This window comes from Triticum urartu, chromosome 3A, assembly GCF_056163025.1.
Source record: "Triticum urartu cultivar PI428250 chromosome 3A, HENAU_Tu73, whole genome shotgun sequence".
NCBI lineage: Eukaryota > Viridiplantae > Streptophyta > Magnoliopsida > Poales > Poaceae > Triticum > Triticum urartu.
In genome coordinates, this window is record NC_141875.1 from 735,477,257 (window position 1) to 735,500,645 (window position 23,389).

At 48.5% G+C, this 23,389-nt stretch overlaps 1 pseudogene; it reads right to left on the bottom strand.

The window, feature by feature from the left end:
* Positions 1–21,119: 21,119 nt before the first annotated feature.
* Positions 21,120–22,661, bottom strand: LOC147982440 (uncharacterized; annotated as a pseudogene).
* Between the last annotated feature and the right edge of the window lie 728 nt (positions 22,662–23,389).

Here is a 23,389-nt window from a genome sequence, read left to right on the forward strand (position 1 = left end):
TCGATTGTTGAAGGGGCGCGTTCACTAGTAGAAAAACCCCCATTTGTCCCGGTTGGAAAGGGCCTTTTGTCCTAGTTTTTGAACCGGGACTAAAGGGTCGTTACTAATGCCCTAGCCCTTTGGTCCCGGTTGGTGGCACCAACCGGGACCAATAGGCATCCACGCGTCAGCATTTCAGGGGCTGGGGTTTTTGTTTTTTTAAGGGGGGGGGGCTGGTGGTTTTGGGGGGTTAATTTAGGTGTTTCATATATTGTGTTAGCTAGCTAATTAATAGAGAGAAGTGTCCTCTCTTATGTCCGTGCTTGGTCGACGCTACGTACTATATACGTATAGAGAGAACTGACACGCTAGCTAGGTAGTAAGCAAACGAAGGAAACAGAAGATCGTCATGAACATATATGCATACAGAGAGAAGTGATATCGACCACCTCTCCTTCTCCAAGAGATTGGTCGAACAACAAGTTCTCGTATATCTATCCGACACTACCGGCTACATATATACAATAATTATCTCTTACAATATAATCTCCTAATTATATACAAAGTCAAGGTCCACATGGTATTCGCCGTCTTCAGCGATCACGTGGTCAAGGAAGAATGCCGCCAATTCCTCTTTAATTGCTCGGATACAATCTTGTGGTATAGGAGTTCATCCCGCATCCGAAAGATCTAATTTGAAGAAGGGGGTCAATACATATATATATGAATAAATGAAACTCAACACAAATGATGGTAATAAAATAAAATTGTGAATATTATTGCTTACGCACTTCATATTGTTCGTCAGAGTACCCCGTTCACAGGTCGTGTAGCGGATGGACTCGCAAACCTAGTATCCACAGAAATCATTCCCTTGATCCTGCCACAACCACTTTACAAGAAATAGAGGTCAATCAAACTGATAAGCAAGCATGCCAAATGGTATTGATGAAACTAGCGCTTGAATCACTAGGAGACGCGCGGAACATGCTATTATAGTACTTACTTTCGGGTGTCTAAATTGCAGCTTCTTCGGCAGTCCCGGAGCTTTTTTGGTGAATTTTCTCCAAACCCTGCTAGACAAAAAAAACAATTACTTGATATCAGGAAATGAACAAAGTTGTTGATATGGTGGATAATGATCGATTTAACTTACTTCTCGAGGATTTGAGTCATGTCCGCATACTCCTGGGGATCTTTTTGTCTCAAGTCTAAGACGGTTACTAGTCCCTGCTCAAGTTTAATCTCTAGGAGAATATAGTGGAAACTGCACACGCATGCATAACTCATCAATTACATTACTATAACCTGGACTAATATATAAGGGAAACCGAATATGCACAAGACAGTAACACTCATTTGAAGTTGTAAGGAAAGAGTATTATATCTTTGTTTTCATTTATTATGAACGATCGTAGCAAGTTGGCCTCAGTATCTTCGGCATGATATTTAACCTCAGTTGCATCTTTGAGATTTGTGTTAATGAACCCAATATCACCGACTTGTCTTTCCTTCAATTCGGCGATCTTCAATCTGCATAATATAGAGGATAATTATAAATAAATGCAATGAAAGAGCTGACCTATATAGAGAGACTTAATGACAGAGGTAGTAGTACTTACAGGCAGTAGCAAGTGATCGTTGCTTTATCGAGGGCCCTTTGATTGAAAAAATGGAAGAACTCCTCAAATGGAACATTCAACAGTTCAATTCCAACGAGGTCGTGCTCCTCTCTAACTCTCAACGTCAAAGTATTCCTCCCCCAGACACTCTACAGGTTTTTCATGTACCAATCATGCAATCTTCGCATCATCGTTGTTAGAGATCTTTCATTATTGACGAGAGGCTTCCCGTACACGTATCTGTGTACCGCCTCCACCTCCAAGAAATCATAATGTACATCGTCGGGCAGGTAATCTCCAAGATTGCTATAATCGGGCACCATCCTAGGATCATTAGCGACGATGTCGCTAGACACCTTGAGCGGGGGGCACGATTGGTTCGCTTGTTCGCCGAGCTGGGCAATTTGTTTCCCAGCTCGTTGTTCTTTTATCCTTTGATCACTGACAGTACTTCCCGACCGCTCCGCTTCGACAAATGTCTTTCCAATAATGCGCCCATAGTTGCCTTTCGGCGGAGACTTTGGTGGTTTTGTCAGGGCAGCCAGAGTGCGCTTCGCTTTCACCGGATCTACCTTCTCCTCCGGAGGTGGATGTTTCTTTGCTTTCACCCCTTGAAAGAAGTTCGTACTTCGGCTCGCGCGATCTTCGCGTTCTCCTCCGGGGTCATCTCGTATGGTAACTTATCTGGAGTCTTCAGAGAAGGACCGAATCTGTATTGCCTCCCGCCTCTGGCTGTACTACTAGACGCCGGCAGAGCAGACGGTGCGGCTGCGGTTGTCTTCTTTCCTTGCTTATGAGGCGGAGGAGAAGGACTACGACGCGCCGGAGCAGCCGGAGCGACGGCGGGTCTCTTCCGCCCTTGCTGATGAGGCGGAGAAGGAGGAGGCTGGCTGCTCGGGCGCGCCGGCGTAGGCGGAGAAGGAGGCGGAGAGCTGCCACGCGCCGGAGAAGGAGGCCGAGTGCCCTGAGCGTCACTCGCCGGAGGAGGAGGCGGAGTGCCCTGACTCGCCGGAGGAGGAGGAGGCAGAGGCGTCCAGTTCGGAAGGTTGATGAGCTCCTTCCGCCATAGGCATGGAATCTTCAGAGCAGAACCCACCCGAGTCTCCCCTTCACCAGTAGGGTGGTCAAGCTGGAGGTCCTCAAATCCCTCCGTTATTTCATCCACCATCACCCTGGCATATCCTTCTAGAATCGAACGATAGTGAAAAGTTGCGCCGGGTTCAGGAGGTCGAACAGAGCCGACAGCCGCCTTGACTTTGAAGTTCTGCCATTGCGTCATAAGGTGGCAATGTTGAGACTCCGTGATAGCATCCACGGGGTAGCTGGCAGGAGCTGTCAAGACATGCTCCGGCTGAAGCAGCTCGGTGGAAGCCATGCTGCTTCTCCGCCGAGATGGCGGGGTAGCTTCAGAGGAAGCTTCGGCAAGTCGTTTGCTGTGATTTGCTTCTCGTTCCTCTATCGCTTGTACCCTTGCATGCAGCGTCTCCAGTTGGGTCTGCTGCACTTTTTTTCTCCTCTCCTCGCATTTGTAACCGCCTGCGTCCGGAAAACCAGCCTTCCACGGAACGGAGCCTGGCGTGCCTCGTGTCCGTCCAGGGTGCTCAGGATTCCCGAGGGCCATTGTGAGCTCGTCGTTCTCTCTGTCTGGAACGAACGTCCCTTGCTGCGCTGCATGATATAGTGCTGAAGCCTCTTGACTGGTATTTTCATTTGCTCGTCCGTCCAAAGGCACTTCCCTGATACAGGGTCCAAGGTTCCGCCAGCCCCGAAGAACCAAGTCTGGCAACGGTCTGGCTAGTTCATTGTCTCTGGTTTGATCCCTTTATCAAGCAGATCATTCTCATCCTTGGCCCACTTAGGTCGGGCTTTGAGGTAGCCACCTGACTCCGTGCGATGGTGAAGCTTCTTCTTCGCAGCATTTTGCTTGTTTATCGCCGACATCTTCTTACTCTTTTCCGATTTCTTGTGGGCCACAAATATGGGCCAGTGATCTCTAATCTTCTCATATTTGCCGATGAATTCTGGTGTCTCTTCTTTGTCGACAAACCTTTTCAGCTCATTCTTCCACCTCCTGAATAGGTCTGCCATCTTCTTAAGAGCAAAAGACTTGATTAATTGCTCTTTAACTGGCTTCTCCGGATCCTCCTCTGGCGGTAGGGTGAAATTTGACTTCAGCTCAGTCCAAAGATCATTTTTCTGCATATCATTGACATAAGACACCTCAGGGTCTTCATTCTTAGGCTTATACCATTGGTGGATGCTGATCGGGATCTTGTCCCTAACAAGAACCCCGCACTGAGCAGAAAATGCATCTTTTGTCCGGATGGGTTCAATCGGTTGGCCGTCGCGCGTGATTGCTGTGATCTCAAACCTTTCATCCGAGCTCAACTTTTTCTTCAGGCCTCGTCTCTTTACCGAAGTTGTGCTCGATCCGGAGGGCTAGAAAAAAGAAAGATGAGAGTTAATTAATATGTATACATACCAAAACAATGAATGCATCAATTAGCTAGTCAGCATAGGCTTAACTAATATATATACCTGGCCGGACTCGGTTCGGTCACCGGAGCCATCATCACGGTCTCCTTCTTGCACCGTCATTGGGTCACCGGAGCTGTCATCACGGTCTCCTTCTTGCACCGGCATTGGGTCAAAGGAGCCATTATAATCATAGCCTGCTTCTTCACCATGTCCTTCCAGACCATCGGTGTCATTGAGAAATGACAAGACTGCATCACTTCCTTGTGCGATTATGTCCCCCAACACCATTTCTTGTGCTTCGTCTCGGGGGTGTCCATAGTTTCTACAAATATTTACAGCATGGCAATTATTATTCAAACATGACAGATGGATATATTAGTGGCCAACGTAGAACTAGCTAGCTAATCACAATAAGGAATCATAGGCCTCGACACTGCTTCTCTAGGGTTTGGGGTGGCCTCAACAATGCTTCAAGGGTTTGGGGTGGCCTCGAGAGAGTTTGTCGGGTAGCTAGGGGCGCGGCGGGAGGGGGTAGGAGACCGACATCGTTTTTTTCTAGGGTTTGGGTGTCCTCGAGAGTTTTGGTCGAGCGAGAGGGTCGGGGGGGTGCTCCCGCGGTATAAATTATCACAGTCGAGAGGGGGTATATATATCGTCCGCCCCTCATGTCGAAGTTATCTGTGAGGGGGTAATATCGACAACGACGACATACATACACGGGAAAATAATGTTATCGGGGTGGGGGTATATCGACCCCCCCCCACGTGTTGAAGTTATCGGGGAGGGGGTTATATCGACAACGACGACATACGTACATGAGAAAATAATATTATCGGGGAGGGGGTTATATCGACCCCCCCCCTCGTGTTGAAGTTATCAGGAGGGGTACATCGACGACGACAGACCCGATAAAACATAAGAAAACGAAGAAGAAATAAAAAGAGGAGAAGAAGAAAGGAATAGAGGAGAAGATCGAAGAAAAAAAGAAGAAAAAAAAAGAGGAGAAGAAGAAAGGAATAGAGGAGAAGAAGAAAAACTAGAATATTCTAGTTTTTCTTCTTCTCCTCTATTCCTTTCTTCTTTTCCTCTTCCTTTTCTTCCTCTCCTCTTCTTCTCCTCTTCCTTTTCTTCCTCTCCTCTACTTCTCCTCTTCCTTTTCTTCCTCTCCTCTTCTTCTCCTTTTTCCTCTTCTTATTTTCCTTTTTCCTCTCCTTCTTTTTCTTCTTCTTCCTTCTTCCTAGCCAGATATATAAAACTTTTCTAAAAATGTAACTTTTGCATATATAAAACTTTTTCTTCTTCTTCCTTCTTCCTTCTCTTCCTTCTTCCTAAATATATAAAACTTTTCTTAAAATGAAACTAACCTAAAATGTACTAAATCAGAGAACATATATAGATAAAACTTTTCTAAAAATGTAACTTTTGCATATATAAAACTTTTTCTTCTTCTTCCTTCTTCCTAAATATATAAAACTTTTCTAAATATATAAATCTAACTTTTGCATATATGAACATATATACACAGAGAACATACAAACATATATACATTTTTATAAAAAAGCAAAATACAAATCATCATATATATGAACAAAAAATCGAAAAAGAAGGCGTATATGACATATACACAATACATATACTCACATATATACATATATATATATAATCTAAAAAAACAAGCATATAATACATGAAAAAAACAAGGATAGGGGAGGGGCGCCGGCCGGACCAAGGTGAGGAGGGGCAGGGCGCGGGTTCGGCGGCGAGGACGGCGACGGGGCAGGGGGCGCGCGCTTAGGGCAGGGGCGACGGCCGGCGAGGAAGGGGGCGAGGCAGGGCGACGACGATGGCGGGGGCGGGCCGGGGCGACGCGCGTCGGGGCAGGGGTGACGGCCGGCGAGGAAGGGGCGGGGCAGGGCGACGGCGACGACGGGGGCGGGCCGGGGCGACGCGCGTCGGGGCAGGGCAGCGAGCGGCGACAGCGTCGGGCGAGGGCACGGGCGACGGCGTCGGGGCAGGGCTCGGCGGCGACGGCGTCGGGCAAGGGCATGGACGACAGCGTCGGGGCAGGGCTCGGCGGCAACGGCGACGAGGAGCAGCATGGGGCGTCGGAGCGAAGAACAAGTGAATTTTGGAGAAACTGCTAAGTGTTTGCTTATATAGAAAAGGCTTTGGCGGCCTTTGGTCCCGGTTGGTGGCACCAACCGGGACTAAAGGGTGGAATTAGTCCCGGTTGATGCCACGAACCGGGACCAATACACCCCTTTAGTCCCGGTTGGTGGCACCAACCGGGACCAAAGGCCTTGTGCTACCCCGCGTCAAAAGTTTAGTACCACCTCGCTAGTTGAGAGAGCTCGAGAGTGGTTTATAAGCGCTGCTGCGCCCACCCTCTCGAGCTCCTCTCAATTGTAGGCTTTCGGGCCTAACCGTATGCTGTGTGTCTGTGGGCCTACTGGGCCTCCTGCGGGCCTGAATCGTGGCCCATGGTAGGGTTTCTAGTCGTATTCAGGCCGTGGGGGCCCAGTAAGTGGCACTTCTTTTTGTTTTTTGTTTTCTTTGTTGCTTTATTTATTTTATTTTGTTTCTACTTAAAACAAAATACTTATTGTTGCTATTTTTATTTATTTTTATTGAAGTTTATTTTTAATTATTTTTTTAGGTCACAAAAATTATAAACTTTCTGTTAGTGCCATTAGTTCTCAAATTTGAATAGTTAAAATTACTGTGTTTAATATTACTGTGTTTAAAATTCAAAGTTTTTTTTCCAGTTTTTTTGTTTTGTTTTTTGCATTATTTATTTTCTTTTGTTTTTTGCTTTAATTTTTAATTCTTTTTGCTTTTAGGTCAGCAAAATTATAAACTTTCTGTTAGTGCCATTAGTTTTAGAAAAATTATAAACTTTCTGTTAGTGCCATTAGTTTTAGAAAAATTATAAACTTTCTGTTAGTGCCATTAGTTTTCAAATTTGAATAGTTAAAATTTGAATTCTTTAAAATTTGTGTGAATCACAAGTTTGTGATTAACTTTACTAAAAAAATGAGCATAGATGCGCCTATAGAGAGAATTCAACCTAAATTCATAATAAATTTCTATGAATTTCAGAGAAATTCACTATGAATTTAGGTCAAATTCCCTGTATAAGGGCATCTATTTTCACTTTGAGAGTAGCTCAACAAGGCAGAGAGGGACGGGCTTATAAACCGGTGTGAGCGCCCTTCAGTTGGCGAGATGGGACTAAACTCTAACCGCAACAAGGACCAACCCTTTAGTCCCGGTTTGTAGCACAAACCGGGACTAATGGTCATGGGCCAGGGGCGAGGCGCATTGATCCCGGTTCGTGCGTGGAACCGGGACCAAAAGGTCCAGACGAACCGGGACCAATGGCCCACGTGGCTGCCCTCTTGAGTGTTCTTGGTGAGAACATAGTTGACAAGGAGCGAACCGGGATTAATGGTATTACGAGGGCCGAACCATAAGACATTAAAGCATTTTAAATGAACTCTGAAAAAGTTGAAAGTTGGCATGGTATCATAATTTCACCCACATAGCACGTTCATGTACAAAACGGACAATGGTATCATACTCGTCTGTTACAAAGTTGGCATGGTATCATCATAATAGTTGCGGGAGAAAGTCTTCACTTTTTCTTCGCTTGTGTCATTTGCTTATTGCACCGTAACCATGGATAATCTTCATCGTTTATCAGGATGCTTGGGTCAGGCTTTACTTTGAAGGGAGGAATTTCATGAAACTTTTCATAATCTTCAGACATGTCTGTCTTGCCCTCCACTCCCACGATGTCCCTTTTTCCTGAAAGAACTATGTGGCGATTTGGCTCATCGTATGATGTATTCGCTTCCTTATCTTTTCTTTTTCTCGGTCTGGTAGACATGTCCTTCACATAGATAACCTGTGCCACATCATTGGCTAGGACGAACAGTTCGTCAGTGTACCCAAGATTTTTCAGATCCACTGTTGTCATTCCGTACTATGGGTCTATCTGTACCCCGCCTCCTGACAGATTGACCCATTTGCACTTAAACAAAGGGACCTTAAAATCATGTCCATAGTCAAGTTTCCATATGTCCACTATGTAACCATAATATGTGTCCTTTCCCCTCTCGGTTGTTGCATCAAAGCGGACACCGCTATTTTGGTTGGTGCTCTTTTGATCTCGGTCAATCGTGTAAAATGTACCCATTTATCTCGTATCCTTTGTAAATCAATACAGTCAAAGATGGTCCCTTGGACAACAAGTACAGCTCATCACAAACAGTGTTGTCACCTCTGAGATGTGTTTCCAACCAACTGCTGAATGTCCTGATGTGTTCACATGTAATCTAGTCGTCGCACTGCTCCAGGTGTTTGGAGTGCAGACTGTTCTTGTGTTCATCGACATACGGGGTCACCAAGATAGAGTTCTATAGAACTGTGTAGTGTGCTTGAGACCAAGAATATCTGTCCCTGCAAATTATTGAGTCCCCTCCAAGCGTGCCTTTTCCGGTCAGTCTCCCTGTTGGGGAACGTTGCAGAAAACAAAAATTTTCCTACTCGTTTCACCAAGATCTATCTAGGAGTTCATCTAGCAACGAGTCATCAGATGCATCTACATACCTTGTAGATCGCGTGCGGAAGCGTTCAAAGAACGGTGATGATGTAGTCGTACACGACGTGATCCAAATCACCGATGACCAAGCGCCGAACGGACGGCACCTCCGCGTTCAACACACGTACGGGACGGGAGACGTCTCCTCCTTCTTGATCCAGCAAGGGGAAAGGAGAGGTTGATGAAGATCCAGTAGCACGACGGCGTGGTGGTGGATGCAGGGCGTCACAGTAGCAGGGCTTCGCCTATACTGCGAGAGAGAGACGTAACGGGGAGAGAGGGAGGCGCCAGGGGCTGGTGTGTCAAGTCCCTCCTCTCCCCCACTATATATAGGAGGGCCAAGGAGGGGTGGTGCGCAGTCTAGGAGATCTGATCTCCTAGGTGCGGCGGCCAGGGGGAGGATTCCCTCCCCCCCAAGGCACCTAGAGGTGCCTTCCACCACTTGGACTCCTCCCCCATGGAAACCCTAGGCGCATGGGCCTAGTAGGGCTGGTGCCCTTGGCCCATGTAGGCCAAGGCGCACCCCCTACAGCCCATGTGGCCCCCCGGGACAGGTGGCCCCACCCGGTGGGCCCCCGGGACCCCTCCGGTGGTCCCGGTACAATACCGATAACCCCGAAACTTGTCCCGATGGCCGAAACAGCACTTCCTATATATAATTCTTTACCTCCGGACCATTCCGGAACTCCTCGTGACGTCCGGGATCTCATCCGGGACTCCGAACAACATTCGGGTTCCTGCATATACATATCTTCACAACCCTAGCGTCACCGAACCTTAAGTGTGTAGACCCTACGGGTTCGGGAGACAAGCAGACATGACCGAGACGACTCTCCGGCCAATAACCAACAGCGGGATCTGGATACCCATGTTGGCTCCCACATGCTCCACGATTATCTCATCGGATGAACCACGATGTCAAGGATTCAATCAACCCCGTATGTAATTCCCTTTGTCAATCGATATGTTACTTGCCCGAGATTCGATCGTCGGTATCCCAATACCTCGTTCAATCTCGTTACCGGCAAGTCACTTTACTCGTACCGTAATGCATGATCCCGTGACCAGACACTTGGTCACTTTGAGCTCAATATGATGATGCATTACCGAGTGGGCCCAGTGATACCTATCCGTCATACGGAGTGACAAATCCCAGTCTTGATCCATGTCAACCCAACAGACACTTTCGGAGATACCCGTAGTATACCTTTATGGTCACCCAGTTATGTTGTGACGTTTGGTATACCCAAAGCACTCCTACGGTATCCGGGAGTTACACGATCTCATGGTCTAAGGAAAAGATACTTTGACATTGGAAAACTCTAGCAAACGAACTATACGATCTTGTGCTATGTTTAGGATTGGGTCTAGTCCATCACATCATTCTCCTAATGATGTGATCTCGTTATCAATGACATCCAATGTCCATAGTCAGGAAACCATGACTATCTGTTGATCAACGAGCTAGTCAACTAGAGGCTTACTAGGGACATGTTGGTGTGTGTTATTCACACATGTATTACGATTTCCGGATAATACAATTATAGCATGAATAAAGACAATTATCATTAACAAGGAAATATAATAATAATGCTTTTATTATTGCCTCTAGGGCATATTTCCAACACTCCCCTCATACCGCGATTTGGGGAGACCTATCTTCTTAAGGCCAGGAATGAAGTCAACACAAAACCAGATGACATCCTCTGTTTGATGGCCCATGGAGATGCTTCCTTCTGGCCTAGCACGGTTACAGACGTATTTCTTTAGGACTCCCATGAACCTCTCAAAGGGGAACATATTGTGTAGAAATACGGGCCCCAGAATGACAATCTCGTCGACTAGATGAACTAGGACGTGCATCATGATATTGAAGAAGGATGGTGGGAACACCAGCTCGAAACTGACAAGACATTGCGCCACATCACTCCTTAGCCTTGGTATGATTTCTGGATCGATCACCTTCTGAGAGATTGCATTGAGGAATGCACATAGCTTCACAATGGCTAATCGGATGTTTTCCGGTAGAAGCCCCCTCAATGCAACCGGAAGCAGTTGCGTCATAATCACGTGCCAGTCATGACACTTTAGGTTCTGGAACTTTTTCTCTGGCATATTTATTATTCCCTTTATATTCGACGAGAAGCCAGTCGGGACCTTCATACTGAGCAGGCATTCAAAGAAGATTTGTTTCTCTTCTTTCGTAAGAGCGTAGCTGGCAGGACCTTCATACTGCTTCGGAGGCATGCGGTCTTTTTCGTGCAAACGTTGCAGGTCCTCCCGTGCCTCAGGTGTATCTTTTGTCTTTCCATACACGCCCAAGAAGCGTCATTCGGAACAGCGGACCTCTAGGTCTTTCCAGTAGGGTAGGTCCCAAAATATAGATTTCTTCTTCCACATGGGTGCATGTCCCTCAGCGTCATTCGGAACAGCTAGTCCGTCGGGACCCTTTCCAAAGATTACGTGTAAATCATTGACCATAGCAAGTACGTGATCACCGGTACGCATGGCGGGCTTCTTCCAGTGATCTGCCTCGCCTTTGAAATGCTTGTCTTTCTTTCGACATTGATGGTTGGTCGGAAGAAATCTACGATGGCCCAGGTACACATTCTTCCTGCATTTGTCCAGGTATATACTTTCAGTGTCATCGAAACAGTGCGTGCATGCATGGTATCCCTTGTTTGTCTGTCCTGAAAGGTTACTTAGAGCGGGCCAATAGTTGATGGTCATGAACAGCAATGCCTTTAGGTTAAATTCCTCCTATCTGTGCTCATCCCACGTACGTACACCGTTTCCATTCCACATCTGTAAAAGTTCTTCAACTAATGGTCTTAGGTACACATCAATGTCGTTGCCGGGTTGCTTAGGGCCTTGGATGAGAACTGGCATCATAATGAACTTCTGCTTCATGCACATCCAAGGAGGAAGGTTATACGTACATAGAGTCACGGGCCAGGTGCTGTGATTGCTGCTCTGCTCCCCGAAAGGATTAATGCCATCCGCGCTTAAAGCAAACCATACGTTCCTTGGGTCCTTTGCAAACTCAGCCCAGTACTTTCTCTCGATTTTTCTCCACTGTGACCCGTCAGCGGGTGCTCTCAACTTCCCGCCTTTCTTACGATCCTCACTGTGCCATCACATCAACTTGGCATGCTCTCTGTTTCTGAACAGACGTTTCAACCGTGGTATTATAGGAGCATACCACATCACCTTCACAGGAACCCTCTTCCTGGGGGGCTCGCCGTCAACATCACCAGGGTCATCTCGTCCGATCTTATACCGCAATGCACCGCATACCGGGCATGCGTTCAGATCCTTGTACGCACCGCGGTAGAGAATGCAGTCATTAGGGCATGCATGTATCTTCTGCACCTCCAATCCTAGAGGGCATACGACCTTCTTTGCTGCGTATGTACTGTCGGGCAATTCATTATCCTTTGGAAGCTTCTTCTTCAATATTTTAGGTAGCTTCTCAAATCCTTTGTCAGGCACAGCATCCTCTGCCTTCCACTGCAGCAATTCCAGTACGGTACCGAGCTTTGTGTTGCCATCTTCGCAACTGGGGTACATCCCTTTTTTGTGATCCTCTAACATGCGATCGAACTTCAGCTTCTCCTTTTGACTTTCGCATTGCGTCCTTGCATCAACAATGACCCGGCGGAGATCATCATCATCGGGCACATCGTCTGGTTCCTCTTGATCTTCAGCAGCTTCTCCCGTTGCAGCATCATTGGGCACATCGTCTGGTTCCTCTTAATCTTCACCAGCTCCCCCCGTTGCAGCATCACCATATTCAGGGGGCACATAGTTTTCATCGTACTCTTCTTCTTCGCTGTCTTCCATCATAACCCCTATTTCTCCGTGCCTCGTCCAAACATTATAGTGTGGCATGAAACCCTTGTAAAGCAGGTGGGCGTGAAGGATTTTTCGGTCAGAGTAAGACATCGTATTCCCACATTTAGGGCATGGACAACACATAAAACCATTCTGCTTGTTTGCCTCAGCCGCTTCGAGAAACTCATGCACGCCCTTAATGTACTTGGAGGTGTGTCTGTCACCGTACATCCATTGCCGGTTCATCTGCGTGCATTATATATAATTAAGTGTGTCAAAAACCATTACAGAACATCATGAATAGATAATTAAGTGACCAAATTAATAGAAGTTCATCATCACATTAAAACCAAAGTACATACATAGTTCTCATCTAACAACATATAGCTCTCCAGAGCATCTAATTAATTAAACCATACATTGAAACTATGTAAAACATTTCAATGCAAAAACAAATGCGATCATAATCGCAACCAAGGTAACAATTGATCCAACGACATAATGATACCAAGCCCCGGTATGAATGGCATATTTTCTAATCTTTCTAATCTTCAAGCGCATTGCATCCATCTTGATCTTGTGATCATCGACGACATCCGCAACATGCAACTCCAATATCATCTTCTCCTCCTCAATTTTTTTTTATTTTTTCCTTCAAGAAATTGTTTTCTTCTTCAACTAAATTTAACCTCTCGACAATAGGGTCGGTTGGAATTTCCGGTTCACATACCTCCTAGATAAATAAAATCTATGTCACGTTGGTCGGCATAATTTTCATAAATAATAAATGAACCAATGGTTATAAAGATAATATATACCACATCCGAATCATAGACAGGATGAGGGCCGACGGGGGCGGATACCAAAACCATCGCACTATATAATAACAAGCAATAAAATAGTAAGAAAATTAGACAAGTATCTATCTAAAGCAAGAATTTTTTTTCTTTCAGAAAGAAGATAAGAACAAGAGGCTCACCACGGTGGTGCCGGCGACGAGATCGGCGCGGGCTATCGACGGCGGTGAAGACGGGAATGCGACGTGACGGGCCGCTAAACCTAGACAAATCTCGAGGAAAATGGAGCTTTGAGGTCGAGCTTCAAGAGGAGAAAGCTTAACTAGTGTGGCTCGAGCATTTCATCGAACACCTCATGTGCATAGGAGGTGAGCTAGAACACTACAAAGCCCCCCCCCCCTCCCCGGCCAGAGAAAAACAGAGCACTGGAGTGCTCTGCTCGCGGGCGAAGGGTATATACAGGCACCTCATTGGTCCTGGTTCGTGGCATGAACCGGGACTAAAGGGCAGCCTGTGGTCCCGGTTCAAGCCACCAACCGGGACCAATGGTGGTGGGCCAAGAGCCAGGCCCATTGGTGCCGGTTCGTCCCACCAACCGGGACCAAAAGGTCCGGACGAACCGGGACCAATGGCCCACGCGGCCCGGCCGGCCCCCTGGGCTCACGAACCGGGACCAATGCCCCATGGGTCCTGGTTCTGGACTGATCCGGGACTAATGGGCCGACCCGGCCTGAACCAAAGCCCCCTTTTCTACTAGTGATTGTACTCGGGACAATCTTCACGGGACCTTCGGAGGCATGCACAACCGATGGGCCCGATCGGTCGCACGGGCGGACTGGGCGGATCGAGGTGCGGGCAGGTGATCAATCCAATCGCGCATGATATCACGGACGCCGCTCGGTGGAGGCGGGATGGTGGCGGAGTCCAAGCTGAAACTGGCAACGACGGCCGACGTGTGACGACGTGCAGACAAGCGCGTCAGCGCCGGCGCCCGAGCGGCCAGCCCCGAGTGGCGAAAGCAATGCCGTGTGGAGGCGGTCGTACATACACGACTGAGGCGCAGGTGGGGTGGTGATGCAGGAATCCTGTTCAGAGTAAGGTGGCGACGGCCGATGCATGACGACGGATGCGCAGAGGCGCAAACGACGGCTGTGACGGGCCGTCTATCACGCGTGAGGGCGCGGGGTCGGAGAAGTGGCCGGTCGGTCGTGTCGGTGTCGAAGTAGAGGCGTGGGGTCGATGGCGGCGGTGAGCAGCGCAAACCGATCGTAGATGGAAAAACCAAAAAGGAAACGCCGATCAAGATGACCGGTGGGAGAGAGAAAAAACGCGGAGCAAGGCTCGGGAACAAGACTCTCCAGGGCAGCCAGTCAACACGACCGCCACACCGTAGACGAATCCTAGGTATGGACGGCGCAGCCCCCGGCGGCGGTCATGAAGGCCAACCGTCCCGCGGGCGGCGCGCGGGGCGGAAGTGGCGGGCGGCAGTTGGGGTTGGATTGGTTAGGCTGATACCATGTTTGAAGAGAATAGAGAAGATTGATGAAATTGTTGTTTATTGCTTAGGCCTCGTGGTATATATATGGTTATCTTGAAGTATAAGTCAAGATAGAATAAATTCCACCCTATCCTATATTTTCTAGATAAACATTATACTCAGCACTGCGGCCAAAGCAGGCCTGTGTTCTGACCATCCGTGAGAATGCAAGGCTGCAGGGGTTCCCTGGCTATTACCAAATGGGCGGACCCGTCAAGCACGCTTGTGAAACTGTGCATGATGTAGATAATGAGACATGCATCGTCAGCAGCAAAGGAAGTTTGGCAGGAGTAGTTGTATTTTTGTCTCGATTGTACATATAATAAAGTCCGGTTGGTGAAACAGTATTGCCAAATGCTTATAAAAGTGTTGAGATTGATAGGAACGAAACAACTCAAACAAACAAAATCAACCAAACCAAACTAGGCTCGGAGAGGACAGTATGGAGAGTGGTAAGAAGACAATTGGTGTGGTGGCGCTGGTCGCTGCAATGGTGATGCTGCAACTCGCGATAGCTCCGACGGCCATGGCTCGCTCACTGCAGGGCATGAAAACAGATGAGTTGCTTCGGGCGTTCGAGGTTGGAATGGGAGTGAATATGTATTATTGTGCTGGAACATGTGTTGTTAGCCCTTGTTCCGGGACTTCCGCGGATTGCCGTTGCCAATGGCCCTCATGCGTGGCGTAGTCTCCTCTCAAGGGAATCATTCCATGTGCTAGATCTCCCAAAAGTGTTTGAATCGTATTGTTCTATTGTTATCATGTAACCTGTTGTTCTAAATTTGGTGTGATTCATATGGTGAGATGGAAAAGGTGTTGTTCCGCATTTCGTGGTAAAATGATTAAATAAATGGGAGGATATGTTGGATCTGCGAAAACCGGTTGCACTTTTTCCTAGTAAATTTGGACTTGATGTTTAATCTGTTTTCAAAATTATTAACCTTTTCTTGTCATTTGTTTACTTTCACATACTACTTTGTTTGCAATTCAGCGTAGGGGCAGAGCACGTGTGTCTTCCCTGGTGTACATGCATCACTTTTTTTAACACAGTACAGACGCAAGCGCTCATACATACACGCGTACACTCACCCCTAAGGAAACGTCTCCGCCCACTAAAAGCGCATCGCCGAAAATCCTGAAATAAATTTAAAAATAATGTGAGCACCAAGATTTGAACCCTAATGGGCTGGAAATATCACTGTCACTCTAACCATCCAATCATAGGTTGGTTCGCACATGCATCATGTTCAACGGTTTATTAATCAGCATTACACGTCGGCCACCCGGGCCTGTTTGTACTTGTACATTGGATGTGTGCCCATGTACGCTGGTACCGGGAGGAGAACCAATGACATAAACGCATGAATGGATTGATCGATCTGCGCCCCATCTACTTGCTCCCTTTCAGTTTTGCTAATCTCTAGGCGATTAGGAGTACAATGTTTAGACGACGAGATGCGTCCGCCGCTATGCCCCAACGATATGCTCCGCCTAGTCGCTGAAACTCGGAGTCGCAGACGCCGCCCATCGCCGGACCACGAGGCACATACCCATCCGATCCTTAATTATTGAGGTATTGATAAATTCACCCAATACTATACTCTTATTATATATATGTTCTAAGTACCTAGCCCTCGTCTAATGTAGGACCTTCACTTTCCAACAAAAATATCTTCCTGGAAGAAAAACACCAAAAATATCTTCCTGGAAGAAAAACACCAACACAAAAACATATCAGAAATGAAGGTTATGAAAACACATTTGCATAATCCGGTCGACGGTAACAATTTGAGTTGCACTTCCATATGATATGTGTAGAAACAATATAATCAACAGGTCAATCTTTCGTGAAAATAAGAGGATCTACCGCCCTTACTTTGTAATTTTACTTGTTCATTTCACCATTTTCACTTTATAATTTTAAGTTCATTTGATAATTTTATAGATTACCGAGTATTCAAGGTCATATGACGCATTTTCTGCTTTCGCTTATCCTTCACGAGTTGTTTCAGGATTATTTATTTATTTTAGTAAGCACTTCACCGTCACTTATTTGTTATTGTTGTATATGCTTGATATAGCCTATCACATTACTCTAACTTTTTTGTAATTTGGATATATCATTGGGTTGATGTCAAGTTGTGCACCAGTGCTATTTTTTCTAGCTCCGATCTACCCGGGTTTGTGTTGGGTGTATAACTATCCGGCAGAAGCATGTAGCACGAGGGATTTTAATTAATCATCCAGCCCTGACTTAATCTCGCTCAGACATATAATTTTTTTCTAATTTGGATATATCATTGGGTTGATTGCGCGAGAGAACCAATTCAATTTTTTTTGAAGACGTTGGACCTAATCAATAAAATATGTAGCCAACTGCAGAATAATTGATAAAACAGATGCAACTTGCCATAGAGAATATGCAGCTAATCAATCATGCTTAAACAATGCAGCTAGTTGCACGGCGGTTATTGATTGATGCATATGTCATGTATGGCCCGAAAAACAGATGCTCCCTCCATATACGCTTCTGCATGATCCCTTAAATCCAACTGATCTGATTGATTGTCTGCTTGCCTCTCCGCGCCTTGGAAAAAACAAACGCGGCAGAAACTAGAAAGAAGAAGACCAGGAGGCCCCTGTGATGGAGGTGCCATAATATTTTCCCAGAATAACCAGTGGCTTGACCATGGTCAGCATTGTGGTGGCTTGGCAGAGGGCACTTGGTGAAGGCGACACGCATGCGGTAGAGGCGCGAGGTTACCCAACACATGACACCTTGATGCACAAATACAATATGCACTACATACTAGGAAAGGTTGATGCCGCGGCACGCCGTGCCTATTGAAGTTGAAAGATTTGTGTCTTAGGGGAAAAACACTCGGAATACTATTCAAACTATTGTAGATACATTCCAAGGTCAAAGGTCTTCATTTGAGGGGAAAAAAACGCTTGGAAAAGAACACTCAAAATTACTGATCAAGTACTGTAGTGAGATACTGTTTGTTGACTTTGGCTGGTGCAGTGCAATTGTCATCAACGTTGGTTGGAAGAAAAGCAGGCGGTTCTTGATAGAATTAGAGGAAGAGAATGATTGACCACACAATCGGTGGTTTCCTGCTATCTCATATATATAGACAATTACAAGATATACAGGGAAACAATCTGTACAAATCCTAACCATAATGGCCTGATTACATGCAAGATATCAAGCTCTGAACATGGCAGGGTATAACCGAATATAATGACATATTCAGATTGCCTAACATCCCCCGCAGTCACAACGGAAGATTCTGGGACGCTGAGACTGGATCGAAAGTCCAAGAACAACGGTGATGGTAGACCTTTGGTGAATATGTCCGCGAATTGTTGAGACGAAGGCACATGAAGAACTCGAATGTGCCCCAACGCAACACGATCTCGAACGAAGTGAAGGTCGATCTCGATGTGTTTGGTGCGCTGATGTTGAACCGGATTCGTAGACATGTAGACAACACTAACATTGTCGCAGAAGACAACAGTAGCACTGAGCAGAGGTTGGTGAAGCTCCTGGAGAAGTTGGCGGAGCCACCTGGCTTCAGCGACGGCGTTGGCGACAGCTCGATACTCGGCTTCAGCGCTGGAATGGGAGACAGTGTGCTGGCGCTTGGAAGACCAAGAAATGAGGTTGTCGCCGAAGAACACACAGTAGCCGGAGGTGGAGCGACGTGTGTTCGGACAACCAGCCCAGTCTGCGTCAGTGTAGGCGACGAGACGATCCATGGAAGAAGGCACGAGTTGAAGTCCATGGTGAAGCGTACCCTTGACGTACCGAAGAACTCGTTTGACCAGAGACAAGTGCTGGTCGCGCGGGTCGTGCATGTGGAGGCATATTTGCTGCACGGCGTAGGCGATGTCCGGTCGAGTGAACGTCAAGTACTGGAGGGCACCAGCAAGACTCCGGTACTCCGAAGGATCAGCAACGGGGGGGGGGGGGGGGGGGGGCAACCGCAGCGGCGAGCTTAGGCGAAGTGTCCACGGGAGTCGATGCAGAGTGGCAGGAGCTCATGCCAGCACGCTCGAGAATCTCGAGAGCGTACTGAGTCTGTGAGAGAAACATCCCCCGAGAATCACGTCGAACGGCGAGGCCGAGGAAGTGATGAAGCTCACCCAAGTCAGTCATGGCGAACTCGGCGCTGAGGGCAGCGATGACACGCTCGAGCAAGGCCGAGGTAGGCGCCGTGAGGATGATGTCGTCGACGTAGAGAAGTAGGTACGCCGTGACTAGCGTACCATGTAGTATGAAGAGCGAGGTGTCAGACTTCGAGCAGGCGAAGCCGAGAGTGGTGATGAAGGTCGCAAAGCGATGGTACCACGCACGAGGGGCTTGCTTCAGACCATAGAGTGCGCGGTTGAGGCGGCACACATGGTCAGGGCGAGCGGAGTCGACAAAGCTAGTGGGCTGGTGGCAATATACCACCTCGTCGAGATGCCCATGGAGAAAAGCGTTCTTGACGTCGAGCTGGCGAATCTTCCAGTTGGAGGAGAGAGCGACGGAGAGGATAACCCGGATGGTAGCTGGTTTAACCACCGAGCTAAAGGTCTCATCCAAATCAATGCCGTGCTCCTGGGAGAAACCACGCAACACCTAGCGTGCTTTGTAGCGGTCGAGGCTGCCGTCGGGTTTGAACTTGTGACGAAAGACCCACTTGCCGGAGATGATGTTGGCGTTGGCGGGTGGGCGTACAAGATCCCACGTGTTGTTGGCGAGGAGAGCACCGTACTCGTCAGTCATAGCCGCCAACCAGTTCGGGTCTTTGAGAGCACCACGAACGGACTTGGGGACTGGCGATGGAGCGGCGATGGGAGCGACGTGCAAGTTGAGGCGTTCCCGCAGACCAATGATCTTTCCAGCCTGACGGCGGGTGATCATCTGACGAACAGGGGGCGGGGGCGATGGCCGTGGCATGGTTGTGGTCGAGCTGGACGCGGGAGACGCAGAGCTAGAGGCTGCATCATCGCTAGAGTCGTTGGGAGACGCGGTCGTGGGCGAATCCTCATGGGCCGGCGTGTGCCCATCCAAGGGGGCGGGCGAGGCCGGGGATACCGGCGTGTGGGCCGGTGTGACCGGCGAGGAGGCGGCCGATGCAGCCGGGGCATGGGCCGGCGAAGCCGGTGCGTGGACCGGCGTGCGCGGCATCACTGGAGCAGGCGCTGAGGAGGCTGGGCACGGCCCAGCGGACCGACGCGGTCCAGCGTGCATGGGTGGCACGGGAACCGGGGCGAGCACATCGATCGAATCATCGGCCGGAGGAGGCGACGGCGGCTGCTGCAGGTTAGAGACAGAAAAATCTGGTGCAAAAGGGAACCGACTTTCGTCAAAAATCACATGCCGAGAAATAATTATGTGACGTGACTCGAGATCCATGCAGCGGTAACCACGATGATTAGAGGGGTAACCGAGAAACACGCACGTTGTCGAACGGTGCGACAGTTTGTGAGGCATGGTGGCGGAGAGGTTTGGGTAACATAAACAACCGAACGTACGAAGGAGAGTATAGTCGGGTGTTTTGGAAAAAAGAGCGAAGTAGGGGCAAGGTGCGGCGAGAGCTTTGGTGGGTAGTCTGTTGAGAAGATAGGTGGCCGCATGAAGAGATTCAACCCAAAATTTGCCAGGCATGCTTGCTTGAAATAAGAGTGTGCGTACTATGTCGTTGACAGTGTGAATGATGCGTTCAGCTTTACCATTTTGTGGAGAAGTGTATGGACACGAGAAGCGTAGGAGAATCCCGTGTTTGACGGAGAGCTCCTGAAGAGCGTGGTTGTCGAATTCACGTCCGTTGTCGCACTGAATGGCTTGAAGAGAGAGGGAAAACTGTGTGGCGATATAAGCACGAAAGTTAGATAAAAAAGAGAAATCTTCAGATTTTTGGCGTAGGGGATACGTCCACAAGTAATGAGTGAAATCATTTAAAATGACTAGAAAGTATTTATAGCCAGAGACACTCGGAATAGGTGAAGTCCACAAATCACAATGTATTAATTCAAAAGGTCTATGAGTTTGAGTAGTAGAAGCTAAAAATGGTAAACAAACATGACGGCCAAGTTGACATGCATGACATAAACTAGAGTCCTTGAGCACTTTATTTATGGGGAGCGATGACGACGAAACGAGGCGCCGGAATGCGTCAGCGCCGGGGTGACCAAGACGCCGGTGCCAAAGAGTGGAGTCATCTGTGATGGTGGTGAGGGCGTGCGGCAAGGAGGTGACCGGATAGAGATCACCCGAGCTACTGCACCTGAGAATCACGGCCCCTGTCTTGAGATCCTTCACAGAAAAACCCCAAGGGTCAAATTCCACCGAACATAAGTTGTCAATAGTAAACTGACGAACAGAAATTAGATTTTTAACTATGCGGGGAGTGACAAGGACATCACGAAGAGTAAGACAACGAGAGGAAGTAGGGAGAGATGCATGACCGGAGTGAGACACAGGAATAGAGGGACCATCTCCGACCATGATATGTTTGTGTGGAGGATTGGAAGAGAGAGAGTTGAGGTTACCGGCGTCCGAGGACATGTGAGCGGCTGCTCCGGTGTCCATGACCCACTCCGTGGGAGCCTGCAAGCTCATGGTGTTAAAGTAGCTCGCAAGGGCGGACGGGTCCCATGTCGGTGTCGAGGGGGAGCCGTAGGTGGGGTAGCCGCTGTAAGTGAATGTCGCAGGCGATGGAGGTGTGTACGCTGGGGCAGGTAAGGCCATGTAGCCATGAGCCGGGCGGGATGGCGGGGCGGCAGGGCGCGGCCCGAGGATGCCGTTCGCGTGGCCAGCTTGGTGGTAGACGGGTCCTCCGTGACCCATCATCGGGTGCATGTAGATGGCACCAGTCCAGGGGTGCTGCATGCTAGAAAGGCGGGGCGTCACCACCCCCGTTGTTCTTCTTCTTGCCCTTGCGGCCTGAACCATTGCCGGAGGGGGCGCCAAAGGGTGCAGGAGTACCAAACCCGGAGCGCCCGGCGTGAGGCTGCTGCGACGAGAGAGCAGGGCCGCCGCGAAGCCCCCCAGCAGGGGGAGTGGTGTAGAAGGCCGAGGGCGAAGACGAGCTCGTGTTCGACGGCTTAAGCTCCTGGAGAAGAAGCATGTTGCGAAATTGGAGAAAGGTAGGAAACGGCGTGAGGAGGGGAGCGAGGTTGCCGATGTCCTTGTAGTGGTCGTTGAGGCCCTTGATGGTGTTCCACACCAAGGCGTCGTCAGAGACGGGGGCGTTGACGTCGGAGAGGGCGTCGGCGACCGTCTTCTGCTCAAGGCAATAGGCGGTGACGCTCTTGTCCAGTTGCTCGATGTTGCGGAACTTCTGACCAAGATAGCCAGCGCGGGCTTGCTGGTTGTCGCGGAAGAGGGCGGTGATGGCGCCGAGGACGGCGGAGGCTGTTGCGCCCGCCGCCATGACCATGTCGGAGATGTCGGGAGCGACGGAGCCGTACAGCCAAGGAAGGACGGTGGAGTCCATCCGCTGCCATTCCTCGTCGACCGGAGGAGGCGCCACGTCGAGGTGATCCGCGAGGGCGTATTGGCTGACGGCGATGTCGAGGAAGCGACGCCACTTGGTGAAGTTTGAGGCCTTGAGGTCGAGGGTGACGGGGATCAGGCTCTTGACGTTTTGGATGGCAGTGGCCTGAGCCCACAGGGCGGCGTGGGGATGAGGAAAATCGCCGGCGCCAGACATAGCTGCGGCGGCAGAGGCAGGAGAAGAGGGGCATCGTGGGAGCCTAGGGCGGCAGCGGTAGTGGAGAAGGGAGGAAGCGAATCGCTTGGCTGATACCATGATAGAATTAGAGGAAGAGAATGATTGACCACACAATCGGTGGTTTCCTGCTATCTCATATATATAGACAATTACAAGATATACAGGGAAACAATCTATACAAGTCCTAACCATAATGGCCTGATTACATGCAAGATATCAAGCTCTGAATATGGCAGGGTATAACCGAATATACTGACATATTCGGATTGCCTAACAGTTCTACATTGCGCGTGTGGTGAACAGTAGCCATCGAGGTAGAGCTCTCAGGGGGTGCGATTTCGTTGTGTCTTAATATAGGCGATGCGGCGGGACGCCGTGCCAATTTAAGTTAAAAGATTTGCGTCCGAAAATTACCCAAAGAAAGGAAGAAACATTTTAAACTTAAATCAAAAGGAAACTCGAAACCCTGTCTTTTCCTTGTATGGAACATAGGTCAAGGCCATACACATGGAACGGGATTAGCTAAAAAAAATCGCTTGCATGAAAACAAAAAGTAGCTAAATTTCTATCTCTCCAGAAAAAGACACACGGAAATAAAATTCAAGTCACTGTTCCTGAGTGTTGTGTTCGTTCAGCACTGGGTTGAAAATCCGACGGCCGGAGAGGTGTTGTGCACTGTTCATGAGACGGAATAATTATTGTTAGTGCACCGTTGAATAAAATACCGGTGCGATGTTACCGTGGCAGAGTTACACGCCTTCAAAGCATTACTGTTGAATAATTATACCGTCAGGAATTGCAAATTTTTTGAC